The sequence below is a fragment of the Pipistrellus hanaki genome (assembly GCF_964339955.1).
Source record: "Pipistrellus hanaki genome assembly, chromosome: 11".
NCBI classification, from domain to species: Eukaryota; Metazoa; Chordata; class Mammalia; order Chiroptera; family Vespertilionidae; genus Pipistrellus; species Pipistrellus hanaki.
This window is the reverse complement of record NC_140513.1, coordinates 13,573,130-13,592,853: the sequence shown is the minus strand read 5'-3', so window position 1 is coordinate 13,592,853 and position 19,724 is coordinate 13,573,130. Positions and strand designations below refer to the sequence as shown.

At 42.0% G+C, this 19,724-nt stretch overlaps 1 protein-coding gene and 1 long non-coding RNA gene across 3 annotated transcripts in view; one reads left to right on the top strand and one right to left on the bottom strand.

Moving 5' to 3' along the window:
• Positions 1-15,212, bottom strand: part of LOC311630378 — a 26,230-nt gene extending 11,018 nt beyond the window's left edge. For both annotated transcript variants that reach the window (XR_014796359.1, XR_014796360.1), the window contains exons 1-2: positions 15,088-15,212; positions 12,123-12,233 (exon numbers count right to left, since the gene is read on the bottom strand). This is a non-coding gene — a long non-coding RNA (uncharacterized lncRNA). The remainder of the gene's footprint in view (positions 1-12,122; positions 12,234-15,087) is intronic.
• RAB14 (RAB14, member RAS oncogene family) overlaps positions 15,194-19,724 on the top strand; it is a 24,362-nt gene continuing 19,831 nt past the window's right edge. Inside the window, exon 1 of the mRNA XM_084899268.1 lies at positions 15,194-15,574. The gene's annotated coding sequence lies outside the window, so the exon portion shown is untranslated. The remainder of the gene's footprint in view (positions 15,575-19,724) is intronic.

The window sequence follows — 19,724 nt, the reverse complement described above, 5'->3', positions numbered from 1 at the left end:
ATGTGGGCCTTAATTCAATACATGTGGGTTCCTTAAAAGAGGGAGATTCAGACAGAGACAGACACATAAAAGGGAAGACAATGCAGAGACACATAGAGAAGGCCAGGTCAGGACAGAGATGGGAGTGATGCATCTACAAGCCAGGAAACTCCTTGGAATGGCCAGAAGCTAGAAAAGACATGAGGAAGCGTGGCCCCAGCGACACCTGGATTTCAGGGCTCCAGAATGTGAGACAACAAATTTCGGCTGTTTTAAGCCACCAAATATGTGGTACTTGGTTATTGCAGGCCTAGGAAACTAACACAGATCCTCAAGGAAATGTAGACTATCTGGAATGGCATACGGCAGAAACTGCTGACTGTTCACCAAACCCTTCCTCCCTTTTTTGCCTGTGAGTAGACCTGTAGCCAGGCATACGACTGCTCCACCAAACCATCTTTGCTTTGCCTCCCTGTGGTTAGGGTGACCGTGTGTCTGAATTCTCCCCAGGGGAACATAAGTGGGAATGACCTGTGCCATTTCTGGGTCTTCTTCAAAATAGTGTCCTAACTGAATTATTATACAACTTCAGAAAGCTTTTCTAATTAGCTTTCTTCAATTGAGGATTTGATTCTGGGCTGGCTGGATCTCTGCTACCTTCACCTAGTAATTGTTTGAATATAGGAGGAGTCCTTGGTAAATGACATCAACCTAAGGAAGAGAGGAGAGATAGAAACATCAATGATTAGAGAAAATCATTGATCAGCGGCCTCCTGCACTCACCCTACTGGGGATTGAGCCTGCAACCCCGGCATGTTCCCTTAACTGGAATTGAACCCAGAACCCTTCAGTCCACAGGCCAACACTCTATCCACTGAACTAAACCAGTTAAGGCTCTGACAAGTTTTAAAAGCACCTATCTTCCTTTTTAAAAGACAAGACAGAAAACTGCTGAAACCAGTCATTTGGGATGGGAGGAGAGTTAAGAGGGATCAAGTGGGAGCAGCTTCCTCAACCTATAGGGCTTTCTGGCTGATTATTTACATGAGAAGACCTATTGGGAAGCCAGGAGACCAGCTTCATTCCCAGCAGACCTGTTTAAAATTTGAAATGGCAAAGCATCAAAGTCCTCCCTGTGGCTGGGCTGGGTATGCTCAAGTCTGAAAGCTGGACTGAAGCTCTGGCTCTTTCAGCCTCTTAGATCTTGAGCTGGTCAATTAATTCAAGCTCAAGCCACAGTCCACAAAATGTCAGCTCTAGAAAAGACCCGCCTAAACCAATCCCTTCTTTCTACTGATGGTTAAACGGAACCCACAAAGGGCTCACTCTAGCACCAGAATCCCGGTATCTAGAGTCTTGGCCCAATGTGCTTTCACCCCACCTTACTAAACTGATTGTGAAGGGCCTCAAATGCGAAGCCAAGGGGACTGGCCTGAGAAAAACTGGCATGTTTGAAGAGAAGACGCCAAGGCCAAGGTCAGAGCCATGCTGCAGGAAGTTTTCTCTCAGAGCAGGGAGGAGCAACCCCTCCCTGTTAGGAAGCTGCTCTTCGGACCTAAGGCTCCGCCAGGCCTTTAATGGACCTAAAGGATCACCTTGGCAAAGCTGCCTGTCGCTTAATTGCATTTAAGGAGAAAACTGGCTGCTCTTTTTTTGTTTAAGAGAAAAGTGCCAGTGATTTTTATTATGCAACCAGAGATGGAACCCCTCACCTCCTTGAAATGGAAAAATTTAGGACAATAAGGCTGCATAAAGGAAAGGCTACACTCTTGGTGGGTCTGGAGTATTTAGATGTTAACTGGCTTTTCTGGGGACTAGGGGTCCCTGCCAGGAACTGAGGAGAGAGGTGACCCCTGGGGACCGAAGAGGCCAGGCCAGGCAATGGATTCTGGCATCCTGTCTTAAGTTCCTCCTTATTACTAATCCCCAGCCTTGAGGCCCCAAACCTCACAGTTTTGGGTGTGTGTTTTTGCCATTTTAACGAACTAACCATACTATTGTTGACTTACTACTGTTCAGTAAATCTACTCACTTTTAATAACTTAAATATATTTTTATAGAGCATTTATATGGGAAATCAACCTGTTTCCATAAAAGTAAATACAAGGAAAACAAAACAATGTCATTAAACTCCAGCTAGATACTGTTGCCTGCTCTTTCTGTGTTAGAAAGGGAGATTGGTACATTAGAGCACTTTTCAAAGGGTATTAGAAACACCTGAGGCTTTCCTCGATTGAATCAGAAGGAATGGAAGATAACTAAAAATAGAATACTATCTCACTATGTGGTTCAATTACTTTCATGCTTTTGTGTGAAACAGCTTAAATGAGCCGTGGTTCCACCACTGATAACTAGCCAAACGCTGGAAAATGCTTTGGGCCTGGCTCTCCCACCCGTTAGCTGAGTGAACTTGGGAAAGTTCCTCAACCGCTTTGAGCCTCTGAGTCCTCACCTGCTAAAGCAGAGGTTCCCAAACTTGTTTTTGCCGTAGACCCCTTGCCATGTTTTTCGGTTTTGGGTAGACCCCCTACTTACCTGATATGGATTTTTTTGTAAATTTCTAACTGTAGTGAAGTTTAGTGTTAAAATTTAATAAAAAATAATGTACCTACTTTTCTCCGGCATTCTCAAACAAAATAACACTGATTCACTATAATTTGTATGATAAACTACCAGTTTATATATTTTTAAATGTTTTCTCAGCACTTTCCTATTCAAGATTCAGGAAACGAATGAACGTATTTTTCTCACATTCATATTTATAGAGTGACGAATTGAACAAGTCGGTGCAAGTTCGCGAAGCTTTGAGACAAAAATTGGCAAGAATGTTTACTGCGCGTATGCTTGTAACAAGATGATACTGGTATATCATTATGTGCAGGTTTTTATCCTACAACTTACACAATTTTATAAACATATATAATAAATTTTTTACTTCATAGGTACTTTTATAAATAATTTATATGTTTTTATATTATAGGATAATATGATGTAAGTAAATAGGTACTATCAGTGTATGTTGAGATCCACTATCGTGGACCCCCATTTTTATTTCATGGACCCCCAAATTTTTTTTTCGCTGACATAGACCCCTTGCAGGTTGTCATAGACCCCTGGGGGTCGATATAGACCACTTTGGGAATCACTGTGCTAAAGGGAAACGCTGGCAGGACCTAGCCCCCAGGCGAGAGGTAATAATGAGGGGGAGGATAATGATGGCATTAGGAAGGCTGTGGTAAAATACTTTAAGCTGAACCTTCTGGTATTAGTTGTGCTTTGGGGAACTGAGAGATAGAAATGTGGGTAAAGAAAGAGGAACAGAGAGAGCAGACAGACCCTCAGAAGAACAGCCTGGTCAATAGATGTTAGCTTCCATCAGATGGGTTTTATGGAAAATGGAAACATTCCCCAGATTCTTAGAAACAGCAAGGAAATGAAACTGAATAAATATATAGGACTTCCTGTTGACAATGCTGGTTGAGTATTATAGTGAAGGGTGTTAAATAAAAATTCAACTGAGTAAAGTTAAAGATCTATTTGGCTTTATTCAATGATTCATGAACCAGGCAGCATCCCATTTGGCAAACAGAAAGGAGCTCCAAAGAGCTACAGAAAAGGAAAGGTTTTTAAAGGCAGAAAGATGTGTGTGGGTTGGTGGAGGTTGGGGGGGGGATCACAAGGAACTCAAAACAAAAGAAAGGTTTATTTCAGGCAAGATAAAGGGGGTCTATCAGGTGAATTATCTCACTAGTACTGACCAGGAAATTCCAGACTGACCAGTTAAGATTATATTCCTGGGGGAGGTTGAAACTACAATTAGGCTAGGTATTAAGTCTCAGCTTGGTGACGTGGACTTAGCATAAGTGACTCCATTTTGGGCCCCTTGTCTCTTTTTGAAGAAGGATATAATTTCTAATTGATCATTTGAGAACTGGAGGAGATGAGTATTATAATTATTGTTCTCCACTTTACACTCAAGAAAAATGAGGCCCTGTGATATTAGGTGACTGCTACAAAACTCATTAGTGGGTTTATATTCCATGCCTTGATTCTTTTCAATATTTAAACAAATGCTCTGAATATACTTAGCCATAGCTAAACTCTGGGTCTGAGCAAGGGCGGGTGAATATACACATTTAAAATAATGAGGAGGAGGATATGCAAAACACTATGGACAATATAATGTTATTTATGTAAAAGAAAAATCAACTGCATCTTTATGTGAGTTCACCATATTTGCAAAGGCTTAGTAGAAACAGTCTGGTAGCAGTAGTAACAGTTAGGTAGAGTTGGGTGGGGAAAGGAGGTCTTTAGCTAAATTTACTTGTATTTTTGGAGGCAATAATAACAACAAGTTTCTATATTACTTGGGTTATTAAGATTTTTTTAAAAAAAATGACTGTTACGGGCTTAATTACACCACCCCAAAATCCATGTTCAAGTCCTATTCCCAATATCTCAGAAGATGACTATTTGGAGACAGGATCTTTAAAGAGGAAATTCAGCTAAAATAAGGTCATGTGAGTGGTGTCTTCAGAGGAAAAGGAAGTGCAGGACACACAGGGAGAAAGATTGAGCTCCACTCCAAATTCAGCATGGGCCAGTGGGAATTTACAGCCAGGGAGCAGGATGGAGTCAGTTGATGGAAAATTACTAAAAGAATACATCATAGGTAAGGGGGAGTTCTTGCTAAATTGATCTAACAGACTTTAGAGGGAGTCAATCTGCAACAGTAAATGGTGAGTTGCTTTGTCCAGTGTCAATATTTTGATGGTGGCTTTAGAATGGTCAGATATCTGACTGGCTGCAGATGAAGCAGTCCCTCCCCAGTATGCTGTTCATCAAATCTAACCCAATGGCTCCCTCTCCTTTCAAAAAAAAAAAAAAAAAAAAAAAAATATATATATATATATATATATATATATATATATATATTTAAATAAATAAATAAACTAACACGATTTTTACTAAAGACAGACATCACTTGAGAAATGAGAGAGGATGAAGAACCTGACTAGATACTGAGGGTGATCGGATATCAAGGGTCAAGGGTTTGGGCTAAACTGACTTAGAAGAATTCTTGTTGAAATTAGTTTTTACAAGGAAGTGCACAAAGTTCCCCAGAAGAACCTTGATTAAAGTTTGTTCAAGCAAACTCATACAACGACCAAGGTAAAGTTCGTGAGAAACAGTGACTAGTAAAACCTCACTGTGATACCCAGAAAACCAGAGTGTTGCAAAATGCTGTGGAACTGGGTGGGAGACACTATGATGGCTGGCAGGGTTCAGAGAGGAAGGTGGCTTTTGGGCAAGTCATTTTGAACTGGGCCTGGAGTGAGTAGCAGAGAAAACCAGGGGTGGGGTGAGGGCGGGGGGGGGGGGGGGGGGGTTGGGGGTGGAGAGCTGGGGAAATGGAGACTGTTTCTGGAGAAAACTCATAAGCCTGGCAGTGAAGGTCTGTTCCAGGTCAGGTTCAGAAAGGGGAGCTGAACCTGAGCACAGGCTCTACCAGGGGATGCGGGGGAGATGTAGCTGATAGTGTTCATTAAAAGGATGTTTTTGTCAGCTATTGCTGACAGCTACTCGCCATCATGAAGGGAATAGCATTACCATCTTTGCTTTATAGAAAGACCATCCCGATAGTCCATAAACCAGGGTTAAAAAGTGATGGCCTAAGGGCCTTTCAGGTCCACAGAAATGTTTTGATTCATAATAATAAATTATAATATTAATTCAAACAATTTGTTTTATTAATAATTTACTAATGGAATTAGAATTCATATATTGTTTATAATAATAAATGCATTAACTTTATGTAATCAACAAAATAAATCAATATAATTAATATGCCTTATATGTAAATAAAATATTAATAAATTGCAAGAGCTCATTAAATTTCCATTAAAAAAAAATCTTTTAACAAGTGATGTGTATTGTCTTGTGCTCCTCCCTTTAACACCCCCTCCCCCATGAAATGTTGAAGTCCTAATCCTTGGTACCTGTGAATTCAACCTCATTTGGAAATAGGGTCTTTACAGAGAGAATTAGGATATAAATACTGGCATAGGATAGGCCATTAAATCCTATATCAATAACATCCTTATAAGAAGAGAAGGGACAAGAACACACAAGAGGAAGGATGCCATGTGGCTGATGATAGAGGCAGGGACTGCAATCATGCAGCTGTAAATCAAGGAACACAGATTGATGGCCACCAGCAGACGCCAGAAAAGGCAAGGAAGGATTCTCCCCAACCTCAAAGGGTACAGGGCCTGGTCCACACTTTGATTTTAGATTTCTAACTTCTAGAACCATGGAAGAATACATTTCTGTTATTTTGATCCATCCAGTTTGTGGTACTTTGTTACAGCGGCTGTTGGAAACTAATACAAGGAACCTATATGCCTTCCTAGCAGCAATTGGCTGGAGCCCAGCAAGGGCCCCCTTGGAGCTGAGTCTTCAGCCACATGGTATCGCTCATTTCCTCCCCAGGTGTATTGCAGTAATCCAAGGGAGAAAAGACATAAGACCTCAACTATTGCAGTAGCAAAGAGGGGTGGGAGGTTGTGAAGAGTTCTCTTTACCTCATGGAAAAGGATACAGTAACTCTTATTATACACAAGGGGTCCAATGCAAGAATTCTTGCTCCTTGAAAGGAACTGTGGGCTGTGAGACTGCCATGGGCACAGGGACAAATTGTCTGGCTAAAGTGACCAGACATCCCGCTTTTTAAAAATGCCACAGGACTCAGGACAAATTGTTAAAAATTGGGACTGTCCCTGCAAAAGCGGGACGTCTGGTCACCTTAGTCTTGGCCCATCCTCTACCCCCCCACTCAGCCCTTCCTACCATGGCCCCTTGGTCCTATGTTTGCTGGCAGCCCCGCTCCTGCCACTGCTACTCTCACGCACTTAAGATGCTGGCACCCACTAATGGCGTGGAGTATTGTGGCCGGTGCCTGCAGCGGGTGCAAATGGGGCCAGTGCTGTCAGCACATGCAAGCAGTGGCTGCTGCCCCAATTGCCCCTCAGGAGCAAGGAAAGGTGGATAAGCCCTCAGGGGAGATCAAGACTGGCAGCTGCCACTCGCACCTGCTGACAGCACCAAGCTCAGCACCGGTGTGTGGGTGCAAGCAACGGTTCTGGTGCCGCTAGCAGATGCAAGCGGCAGCTGCTGGCCCCAATCACCCCTCAGGAGCAGGGGGAGGTAGAGAAGCCCTGAGGGGCAATCAAGGCTGGCAGCCACCACTTGCACCAGCTGACAGTGCCAAGAAATCAGGGCCAGCTACCGGGCACCAGCAGTGGGTGCAAGTGTGGCCAGCGCTGGCAGCAGGTGGAACCACGCACATGGGAGCAAAGAATTTTCAGTAACCACCAGTGGCTCACCCTGATGACAGCGACCAGCACCTCACCATGGTCTGGCACTCCCTCCCCCGCCCCCACTCACCTGCTCCACCATCCCACCGTGGCCAATGCCCGCCATGTTCCACGTCACCCCCTGGTGGTCAGCACACATCATAGCAACTGGTTGTTTGGTTATTCTGCTGTTTGGTCTATTTGCATATTAGGGTTTTATATGTAGATTGTATTTTATATCATTACCATGAGCAAGTTTCTTTGCTGAGGTTGTGCCATCCATAATGATATGTAAAATCACTATAGATGTGAGCACAAGATCAGAAAGGTGACATAACATAGATAAGAACTAACATGTATACCTTGCCTCCTAGGTGCCAGGCACTGAGCTGAGCACTTTATGTATGAGCTCATTGGATCCTCATAACACTCTTTGAGGTAGGTACTGTTAATATCCCCAATTTCTATCCTTTTCCACATTGAGATGAGGAAACTGAGGCACAAGAAGTCAAATAACTTGCTCAAGTTAGTCACTGCTAAAGCTGGATGATAAATACAGCAGCCTGTGTTTTTTCTGGATGCAAAGTCCTCTAAAAGAAGGTACATGCTTGTTAGTTAAAGAACTTATCTTTTCATTCATTGATTCATTCTGAATGCTCTTTTGTCTATACATTTCTAAGAAGGCAGCTGTGTGTAGCTGAGAGCACAGGCTCAAGTGCTCAGAGACTTCAGTGTCCCTCATATGTGAAATGTTGGGGATCTACTGGACGATCTTGAAAGTCCTTTCTTGCACCAAGGGTCTAAATTCTGTGATTCCCTGGCTTTGGGAGTAAGTTACCATTGATTAATACAATAGCTCAAAATGCTAACTCATGTGCCAATATCTCAGCAAATGACAGAACAGAGGACTTTAATCCAAGCCCACCTGACTTCAAAAGTTTCTCTACTTCCTGGGTCAGGAAAAGAGAGGAACTAAAAAATGAACTGAGGAAATAGTGCTGTGGAACCAGCTTTGCATGAGCAATTCAATGGGACCAATGACCAAGGCCAGGACTTCTGTTGTGGAGCTGGCCCGGTGTGGGCCTCTTACACCCCCTTGTGGAGCACATCAGAACTGCTCGGCTCTGCCACTTTTTTCATTTTGATACCAGACTAGATGAACAGGGAAGCAGGAAGTGGTTTTCAGTTTTGAAAACCACTGACCCCAGCTATTGTCAGTTCTCAGTGAAGCCCAGCTACCCTGTGTTCATTTATTGATGAAATACATTATTTTGTTTGTTTGTTTGTTTCTGTTTTTACATCTCATACCAGGTAAAAAGAAAAGAAAAAAATAAATTAAGTGCTATATGGTTGTTCTTTGAGGGGGAGGACATTGGAAGAGGATTGAGGGGGAATAGAAACTCTCTGGTAGACTCTGCAGTCTCTTCATCTGAAAATCATTGGACTAGATTGCTCTCTGAGATCATATAACCTCTCCACATTACAGATCAGAAAAATGAGGCCCAGAGAGGGGAGGTGACCTACTCAAGGTCACACAACTGGCTTCAGATGAGGTGAGTCAAGCCCTCATTCTCAATTCAGTAGTATAAAGTTGGGTAGTTTCTGACTTGGCAACTTGAGTCCTTCTTGTATCTGTGGGCTGTGTTATAGTTGCTTTCTCGGCTATTTCTAAGCTTCACTCTTTGCTCACTATGAATGGAAGAGGGAGATGAATCCCTTTTTCCTAGTTTTTGTTTCAATGAAGAAATTTTCTTTCTTTTTATGAGTACATTCTGGGTAGAGAAAGGACTGATCTGTTGGGTAAATCTAAGAATATCTGGTCATGCTCAACTCAGCACTGTCCTTCTTACTGGGAGGGGGCTGCTTCTGTGGCTCCACACCCCTACAGCAGGGTGCCTGCCCTAGTCTTTGCAGCCTGGTTCTGGGGTTCACCATTTGCTTCTCAGTCTAAAAGCCTCTTCTCCAAACTGATTTATTTATTTAGTTAGTTATCTTCATCCGAGGATATTTTTCCATTTTTTTTTTTTTAGAGAAAGTGGAAGAGACAGGGAAAGACAGAGAGAAATATCGATATGAGAGAAACACATTGATTAGTTGCTTCCTGCATGCCCCTGACCAGTGCTCGGGCCCAGGAGGAGCCTACAACCAAGGTACATGCCCTTGCAACCAAGGTACATGCCCTTGTAATCAAGGCACATGCCCTTGACCAGAATCTAATGGAATCCGGGACCATTTGATCTGCAGGCCGATGCTCTATCTACTGAACCAAACCGGCTAGAGCTCAAAACCATATTATTTCCTCTACAGCAAGCCATTTACTTATCACTCCCTTCCTCCAAATATAATAGAACCAGTGACCCAGTGCATAGATTCATGCACATTGAAAGGAAATTAATTAGAATGGAGCCTGTGGGGACAGGACTGGGCAAGATGGGCCGGACATGCCCTGGAGCTAATCTCCCTCAGCCCCTTCCTAGCTGGCAGCACCTGGGGCTGTGCCTCGAAGGGCACCTCAGGCAGGTGGGGTTCTTGGCCTGGCCTGCGGGGATCGGGCCAAAACCAGCTCTCCGACATCCCCCAAGGGGTCCCAGAGTGTGAGAGGGAACTCTGCAAAGTTGCTGTTGTATAGGGTGTGGAATGCAGAAACAAGTGTGAAGTAAACCAGATTCAGTACCAACAATACCCCAGCAACAATATAACCCATGGCCGAAGGTGGAATAGTGAGGAATCAGGAGGCTCCCTCCACTCTGGTTCCTAGATGCGTCACCAGGGAACCACCACTGCAGCTTGCAGCTCGGCAGCTCTGGAGTTGAGCATCTGCTCCCTAGTGGTCAGTGTGCCTCATGGGTACCAGCCAGTCACTGGTTGGATGGTCATTAGCCTTTTAGAATATATATAGATACAACACAATAAAATCTTGTCCTCTCCGTGGGTCTCTGTGTTTCTGCACATCTTGAAAGCAGAGGGGCTCTGACTGTCATTTGTCCTAAACTATCTTTTCAAGGATGTTTGTAGAACAAAAAGCCTTCAAAGATAGTTTCCCTCCAGAGCAAAGGACAGAAATGCTTACTCTTCACTATAAAATATTTGGTTTCACTAAGCTCAGGGTTCCTTTCCTGAAATACACTGTGTTCAGACATCCAGGAGCTGATGCAAATATGCTGATGCTCATGTTACATGCAGTGCTACGAAAAATGAAGTCCTTTGTCTCCGACCCAAGAAATCTCATGTCTTCTGCCTGTATCCATGAAACGGCATTAAGCAAGTTGTTAGTTTGCAACTAGGGTAAGATCTCAGTTCTTGACAGCACCTACCATGTTTGTGCCATGGTGAGAGTCATCACGTTTAATACAGCGTGCCACATCACATATTTTTAACTTACATTATTTCAACTAAATGTATAAGGTCAACAAACCAATAGAGAAAATGTAAATATTGTTCTGCCCTCCTTTATTCTAAGTAAGTGCATGCCTTGGAGTAAGATGTGGTAAAGATTTGAATCTGCTATATTCTTAGTGGATCTTAGTTTTCATGTGGGATTTCATGACACGGTCATTAGCCATACTGAGTATGGTTCCAAAGTTGAAAGATGCATATTTTTTTTTTCATGTAACATGGCTTTTAAATCTAAACCACCCACTTCTTCTGGTAGTCAGCCAAGAGAGGGCTATCAGATTAAACACCGAAGGAAAACTAGGAGGCAATAAATCAGTCTGCAGGGCCAGGCTCTTCTGAGAAATGTTTAAGAACACTTTTCACCTTATGTGATTTTTGTTGTTGTTATGGGTCAATCTTAGAAGGTCACACCCAGAGGATTATCATGGGAAAGGTGGGCGGTCAGAATAAGGTACATGGCTGTGGGCAAGGGCTATTTAAAAAAAAAAAAGTTTTTATTGATTTCAGAGAGGAAGGGAGAGGGAGAGAGATAGAAACATCAATGATGAGAGAGAATCATTGATCAGCTAACTCCTACACCTCCCACAATGGGAATGGAGCCCACAACACTGGCATGTGCCCTGACTGGAAATTGAACTATGACCTCCTGGTTCATAGGTTGAAAATCACTGAGCCATGCCAGCCAGGCGAGAGGGACTATTTTAATGGTCACAAAATTTCTTTTATAATGGAATATAGCATGTAGGCATCCTGACATTTATATATCTCTTCTAAAGGATTTGAATCTAGTCATTTTTCATATCCAAAGACTAAAGACTCACATGAATTTGATTTTGACTTCTTGGTCAGCCTGCTAAATTTTGAAGTATAGCAATGACCTTTTCTTTTTTATTAAACCCGTATTTTTAAAAGTATTTGCTTCTACTTAATTGAATTATGTATTAAAGTCAATCAACTACACCTAAAAATACTTTTGTTTTTAAAAATTAGATAGCACATGCACATAGTAATAAATTTCAGAGTACAAACTGTATCTTTTATATTACTGTAAAAAACACTGATATTTTAATATCTGGCTCTGGATTGGTGGCAAGTCCAAAACCACTATACAAAAAGGGGTAAGTGTAGAGAGAGATAGAGAAAAACAGTCTACAATCCAAATGCCTCTGAACCAAAATTTTAAAATATAGAGGAAGATTAACAAAATAACTAAGCCTATAAAACTAATAAGATCAATTAATTCGGCTTAAATAAACACAATAGAGAGATTTGAAAATGACTTAAATGTTTAAGCTCTGGAAAAAGATAAAGAATATAATAACAAAAGAACTTATAAAGTATCAACAAGTAGAAATGAAACAAGAACAGGTGGATATGGCAAAGTATCTGTACCTGGAGTGATCTCGTGACTCTCCCCCAGGAATGGATGACTCCTCATATATTTGCTGCATCTTCCAGCTGACTTCCAGCTGGAACAGGTCATTGCTGTTCTCCAATCTAGGACTGGGAAGTCAAGGTATATGTGAACATGGTGAGAGCAGTTTTAGACCCTCTCCAACTAGAGCTACCCACCATGCCATCCAGAACCCCTGCCATGTGGTCTCTCTCCATTTGTGTTTTCCTTAAAAAACAATGGGGCAGAGCAGATCAGTGAGCCTGCTGCACAAACATATATGGGGGGGGGGGGGGGTTGGAGTGGAATGGAGGGGGGTTGCCAATCTCTTCTTCTGCAGGCACGCCCAAAGTTCACTAGTGATTCTCATGAAAGAAGGGGAAAGGATGGGTCTTTACAGAACACTAATTTTCCCTAAAAGCTGACTGCCCTCCCATCTCCCATTCTTTCTTTCCATGTAGTGGTGATGGTTTGCCTTTGGGGAGAGAGGTGGAAATGGGGAATAGGTAGGGAGCAGGGGTTGGTGGAAGAGCTGGTAGAACAATAATGGCTCTTCGAATGCCCTGATGCAATAGAGCTGGTTCCAACCACTGGCAATTCTTTAAATTCAGAACGAGGCTCCTATGAACTTTTTAAATTTCATTTTAAATCAGATTTGGGCCTCATCAGCAGTTTCAAGACAACAGGAAAAAACCCTCTCAATGTTCAGTCACACAAACATATGTCTATTTCTCCTTCCTTTCAATTTAACTAATGTTGGCATACTATTGAGTTTTCTGCATCTTGTATTTTTTACTTGAAACATTTCTTAGATATTATTCATATCAAGACATATATACGTACATCATTTCTTTTAATTGCTGCACTGCATATATTCCACAATGCGTGTGTACTAAAATTTATTATAATAGCTTTTTAGTAATAGTTTGTCTCTAGGATTTTCTTATTATAAGCAGTGCTGCATTGACTATTTTGTGTATACATCTCTTCATATGAACAGCATTTTAAAAAAGTTAACTAGAGCCCTGACCAGTTGGCTCAGTGGATAGAGCATTGACCTGTGGATTGAAGGGTCCCAGATTCGATTCTGGTCAAGGGCATGTACCTTGGTTGAGGGCACATCCCCAGTAGGAGGTGTGCAGGAGGCAGCTGATTGATGTTTCTAACTCTCTATTCCTCTCCCTCCTCTCTCTAAAAAAAAAAAAAAGTTAACTAGAAATCCTGACAGATGTTTGACATCCAATGGATAGTCCTTCTTTATGATGCAATGAGTCACACAGCCTCTCCTGACTTTGAAAATCCTGTGACTTATCACAAGAATTGACAATTTCTTCTTTTATTGCATTGCTTAGCATGTGACAGGTATTCTGCATTCACAAGGGTTTATCTTTAATGCATAAAATTGTAATGTCTTTGACATAGACTTAAGCAGCAATTAGGAATCCACATTTAAACTGCTACAAGTGCATATAAGGGACGAAGTATGGAGTGGTGTTTAGGAATGAGAGCTCTGAAGTGACATATGCTTGAGTTCAAGTCCCAGCACTACCAATTTTTCCTATATGACTTTAGACCTGTATAACATTGTTTTCTCATTCATAAAATAAGTGAATACAGCTCCAATTTCATGGGGTTGTTGTAGGGATTAAATAAGGAAATATGCATGATTCTTAGGACATTTCCTGGAACATAGTTACCTGGCACTTAAGTTCCATAAGCATTAGCTATGCATTAAGGTTTCAATTCAGGTGACAACTGGATATACAGTAATTTCCTAGTCAGGCCTAAGTCAATCGTTGCACAAGTAAAGACAATTGGTTCACAGCTTCTCTTTTACCTGGCACAGGCAAATTTCCTGACTTCAGAGATGTTCAACTGTGACCACAAATGATTTATTAGAACTAAAGAACACAGCAATAGACTTCTATGGCTGGAAGGGATATCAATATTACTTTATATTAGATTATCTTGTTAATAACCATTCCCATATATTAAATTTTTGTATGCCAAACATTTTGCATATATTACCTCATTTAATTTTACAAGGGCCCTTATGAGATAGTTATCATCACCCTTATTTTGCAGAAGAGACTGAGGATCTGAGAAGTCAAATGATACACCCAATGGCTTCATATCATTAGTAAATTGCAGAACAAGGATTTGCACCCAGGTCCTTCTGAAAATAAGATCTGTAAATTGCCATACACTTTTCCAATGAAATCTCACTTATCCATGACAGGACCAGCTTATGAAAGATTTGAATGCCAAGAGGGAGCTTGAACTCCATTTTGGGGGACTGAGGCAGAGTGGTCTTACCTGTAAGGCAGAGTGCCCAAGGCTCATAATACTTTTAGGGGCCCACACTAATATTTTAAGTTCTTTTAAAATCAGAAAGAAAAGTAAACTTTTAGGCCAAAGAAAATGTTTTGCTATGTAACATTAATACATTAATCTCTATACCAATGAGGTTGTCAAATATTAATTATATATATATATAGGTCCACAAGCACAAGGCAAAAGGGCCTACAAAAGTCACAATGCGGCCTTGTTCTAGGTTGTGCTACACTTTCTGGGAAGGTGATAATAGCAGACCAAATTGAAATATGAGATGTAATGTACAAATTGAGAAAAATGTGGTCACAATTTCTCTTCTCCTGTCAAAGGCACTCCCAAAGGTTAAAAGAGACAAGAGAAACAAAGGGCGGAAAGTGCCACTTCCTAGCTGCATGATCTTGGGCAAGTGACTTGATCAATCTGAGCCTCAGTTTCGTCATCGATAAAGTGGGGATATGTACCTCCGGGGATTGCCGGCCAGGGACCTTATGTACAGTGTTCAATAAATACACGTTGAATGAATGAATGCAGTAACTGTGCGCTTAATGTCCAGTAAGTGGTAGTTGCTGGCATTAAAAATAGTCAAAAGTCCTCAAAATGACAACCCAAGCGTGTTAGCCCCAGACGTACCTCAACTTCTACACAGAACTGCTCAGTAAACTGCGCTTGCGCATAAGCGCTTTTCCGCCCCTCAAGCGTGAGGGCCAGTGGGCGGGCATTCGCCGCAGCGTGACAAATCAGGATGGGAGGACTGAGGAAGGGGCGTGGCTTATCCGGCTGGGCCTGGCCGCTCTCTTCCGGGCTCCGCCAGCTGCGCGCGCATCCCTCTCCCCCTTCTTTTGTGGTCCGGCCCATTGCGAGGGTGACAGGAAACCCTGTGCAGGGAGCGCCGCCATCTTGGACCTGCCCGAGGAAGATCCTGAGGGATCCCTAGGAGCAGTCGCTGCTGCCACCACTACTGCCGCTAGCGCGTCTGCACCTCCTCGTCCAACCCGCTACCTGCCGGGGCCTGGGCCGACCGCCCCCGCCCCTTTTCGGCTGCGCCCGCACTCTTCTTCCTCGCCCTGACGCCCCCCCTCCCGCCCGGAAAGCTGCCCAGCCACCAGCAACCCCCCAGGTAACCCAGGCCTTCCGCAGTGTCCGGCCGGCCGAGGCCTCTTCGCCTGGTTCGGCGGAGGCCAAGAGTGGGGACGACGGCGAGCCGGAGCCGCGGGCGGGCGGGGCCGCGGGACAGGCCCTGTCTGGCCGCAGCGAACCCGGGGTCGCGGTGGGCACCGTGGGGCCCTGCCTGCGGGGACTCCCATGCGGGGGCGAATGTGCCCCTGCACTGCGCCCGCCGAAGCCTGCCGTCCTCCCCGCCCAGTGGAGAGGCGTGTGGGGAAGGGTGTGTTTGGCCTCGCCTTCCCCGCCTCCTCGGCCGCACTGGGCAGACTGGCCTCTCCGCAGGCCCTTCTCCCCGCGCTGCCGTTCCCGGCGGCCGAGGACCACCACCGCGGCATTTCTCCGCGCGAGCCGCGCCTTGCAGCCCACGAGCCCCAGACGTGGCAGTGCCCGTCCCATAGGCCGCGTCTGGCCCCGAGTACAAAAGGCAGCACGCCGCCGGCATCTTGGACCGTCGCCGGTGTCCTTGTCGATGTGGGTGGACTGTCCGGACTCGGGCCGGGGAAGAGGGTCTGCGGGTCTGCGCTTGGGAGGTTCCGATTTGAGCGAGTCCCTCTAAGGCCCATGACATCCTGTAAGGCCCCGAGCCCAGATGGGATTCGGAAATGACGAAGAAGACCAAAAGTTTTGGGGCATTTTTTTTTTTAGGATTGAAAAGAAGGAACAGGCGTTGTTTGGATCGCTTGCACTTGACTGTGTGCCAGGCACAGATTTGGGCGTCTTCACACTTCACGTAGCTGTTGGTGATACATCGAGTTATCCTTATTTTACAAGTGAGGAAACAGGCTTGAAGTTGTGCTGGGGCTGGTTAATGGTGGTGTCTGCAAACTGGCTTCTCCCTAACGCTGGGGCTGGAGCTGACTGCATTCAAGTTAGGCCAGGGTTACAGACCTGACCATTTTTAAGGCAGCATTGGATGACAGTGGATTGCTCCTTTGTAACCCAAAGTTCTTGTCGTGTCAGCTACCACACTGCTAGTCCTTATTCTCACAATTCCAGGGGAGAGATGGCAAGATTTCCATTTTATATTTGAAGGAAAAATGGGGTTCTCCAGAGAGCAAGTGCTTACCCCACAGCGGGTGTCGGAGCCCAGATTCTAACTCTTGAAATTTGTTGGCTCATTTCAATACTATCATAACTTCCTTTTATTTAGATGTGGTTATTAAGGACAAACTTAACCTTGCACTAACTCAGCTCCCACTCCCCCTTCCCCTAAGACTTTACAAAAATTTTTCCTCCAGATATCTGCTTAGGCACTGTTACTGGTCATGCCTTGATGCTTGTCATGTGTAATGTACTTTGACTTCCTGGTTAGTGACCATAAGCAAGTTACTTAACTTCTCAGACTCGGTGTCCTTATCTATTTCAGGGGATAATAGTACCTATATTTTTTAGTTGCTGTGAGGATTAAATGTGATTAAAAACCCTTAGCTCGTTGCTTGGCACACAGTTAGTGTCCCATTGCCAGGCTTGTGCTGAGTGTTGAATGTTTGTTGACTAAATGAGAGGAGCATGACTTTGGAGAGCTAGCTGTAGATTTTAACCTGGGCCTTAAGCTTAGCTTTCCGCTTAGTAGTATATGATCACGGATGCATCACTTCTCTGAGCTAGTTTCCTTATCTGTAAAATGAGTTTTTAGGATTAGAGATTACTTATACAGTAGCTGGCATATATTAGGCACTCAGTAAATGGCAGTTATTTAAAAGATGTAAAACTTTAGATTCTAAAAGTCTAAAAATTTATCAGAATTAAAGCTACATTTTAAAAAGCTTTTGCTCTTTATATTTTATGTTAAACTTTATGGTTGTGTGCGTCAATCGTGCAACAGAACTTGGGGTGCTTTTACAACTGGCTTTTATCAGTATTAAATATCTTTCCATAATCTTAGTAAGGTGTTGTACTTGGAGGAAACATTTGGTTAAAGCAAAGAGAATATGTTGAAATAAGGGCTATTGGGAGATGCTTGATTTTTTAAAAAAAGGCTTGAAACATTTGTATGTGATTAAATGCTCATTATGGCTGGAGACAGCAATGTACAAGTAGAGGTATCAAAGATGATCTACTTTTTAAATACTTTTATTCTAGACTGTTTTAAACATGTACACTAGAGAGTAGTATGTTAAACCTTCATATACCTATCAGTCAGTGTTATCAATGATCAGCAATTTTGTTTCACGGGTTCCCTCACCTGTACCCTCTCCACCAAGTTATTTTGAAGCAAATCTTAGACATCATATTTCACCAGTAAAATTTTCATTATTACTAATCCTCTTAACTGTAGTAGTAAGGGCAGGGTTTTTGTTTTTCTGCTAAGGACTTCTGTGAACTGAGGTGCAGTATTGGAGGACTTTATTTCCTATTCATAGCATACCCTCAGTTGCCTGAAAGAGTCTTGCTATTGACACATGAAGGAAATTCAGGTTTTTTCTTATTCACATTATTGATTTGTATAAAAGTGTGTTAGCTTGTCAAAAGTGAGGTTTTGTGGTTTTTTTGTTTGTTGTTGGGTTTTTTAAGGTGAATTTCAGAGATTGTTTTATGGTTGAGGAAAGGAAATTGACCATTCATTTTGATTAGATTAGAGTATTAGAGTGACTCCTGAAATTTTGTGTTCACTTCTGACAAATCAAGTAGTAATTCACTTTACTGGGCCTATAAGCAAATCCAAATGCTTCTGTTCTTGAGTTCCATGAAGGCAGGGACAATGTTGTTGTTTTTTTGTTTTGTTTTTTAAGCTTTCCTATATTGTCAGTTCTAACATAAGGCTTTGTACTTAGTAGATACTTAACAAAGATTTTTATATTAGAATCACAAAAGCAGTCTCTGGTGTTTTTAATAAGATACCTTGCACGTAAAAAAAGTCTCAACAGTGAGGATTAGAATTTAAATAACCTGAAATGTTTAGTGGGTTGCTTTTCTCCTGTGTTGTCTTGAGTCAGTTATGTAAAAATTACACAATAACATCATAATATTCTAAGGAGTTTAATAAAATAGCTATATAACAGTTGTGAAAGGACTAGTCAGACAGTGCATAAATTAAAACAGTAAGGGGCCAAACTATAAAAACAACAACTGTATCATTGGGATGTTTATTGTTTATTTTTTTAGACTGGTCATATGATTGACTTCCTATGTTCCCCATATTATTGGTAAATGTGGAAGTACTGTTGGAAATATTACAAAAAGGAGTTCTTTTTTAGTTTATTTTTTAACTTGTTTTATATCAGAATTGTATATAAAATGCTTGAAAAAATATTTAACAGTCCTTTATTTTTTTTCTCTACTTTGAATATTTTAAAATAGTACATGCTCATTATACTGTCAGTGCAGAGATGGATAAAGAAAGTTAATAATTTCTCTCTTCCCTTTTTCTATTCTCTGCCTGTGTGTTCATTTTTTACAATTTGATGTGTATTCGTCCATATTATGTGCATATAGGATTTGAAGGGTGTGTGTGTGTGTTTGTTTAAAATGGATTAAGTTATTGCACTAGGCTTTTTATTTTTATTTTTTTAATCCACTTAAAATCATGGCTATTATTTCCAGGTTAATACATATGTTTCTAAATGGTTTTTAAACTATATGTATATTGTTTCATAGTGCAGATGTACTTTATTTAGTCATTTCCCTGTTGGTAGTTTAGATTGTTTTCAGATGTGTGTTTTTTGTTTTTGTTTGTTTGTTTGTGTTTGTGTGTTTTTTGCTGTAAAAATGCTGCATTAAATGCATTAGAACCTGTAACCTTGTGGACTTTTATTTCTGTAGACTAATTTTGAGTTTCTTGGCCAATTTTTTTGGATTTGGATTTTTTTTAGGGTTTTTTTTTTTTTTTTTTTTTTAAGATTTAAAAATATATGCTGATTACTTCCCAAAAATATTGTGGCAGTTCAGACTTCCACAAGCAAGTCTGAACTTCACATCTCTACCTGCACATTTCAAAACTGGTCATTTATATGTCTGTATAACTTTATTTGAAAAGATGTCTCATTCAGTATATGGAAACCATGCAATTTTACTTTTGTCACAATTATGATTATGTTTAATGTCCATTTAATAACCATTTAGATCTATATGTATTGGCCTGGGAAAACATCCATAATTTATTT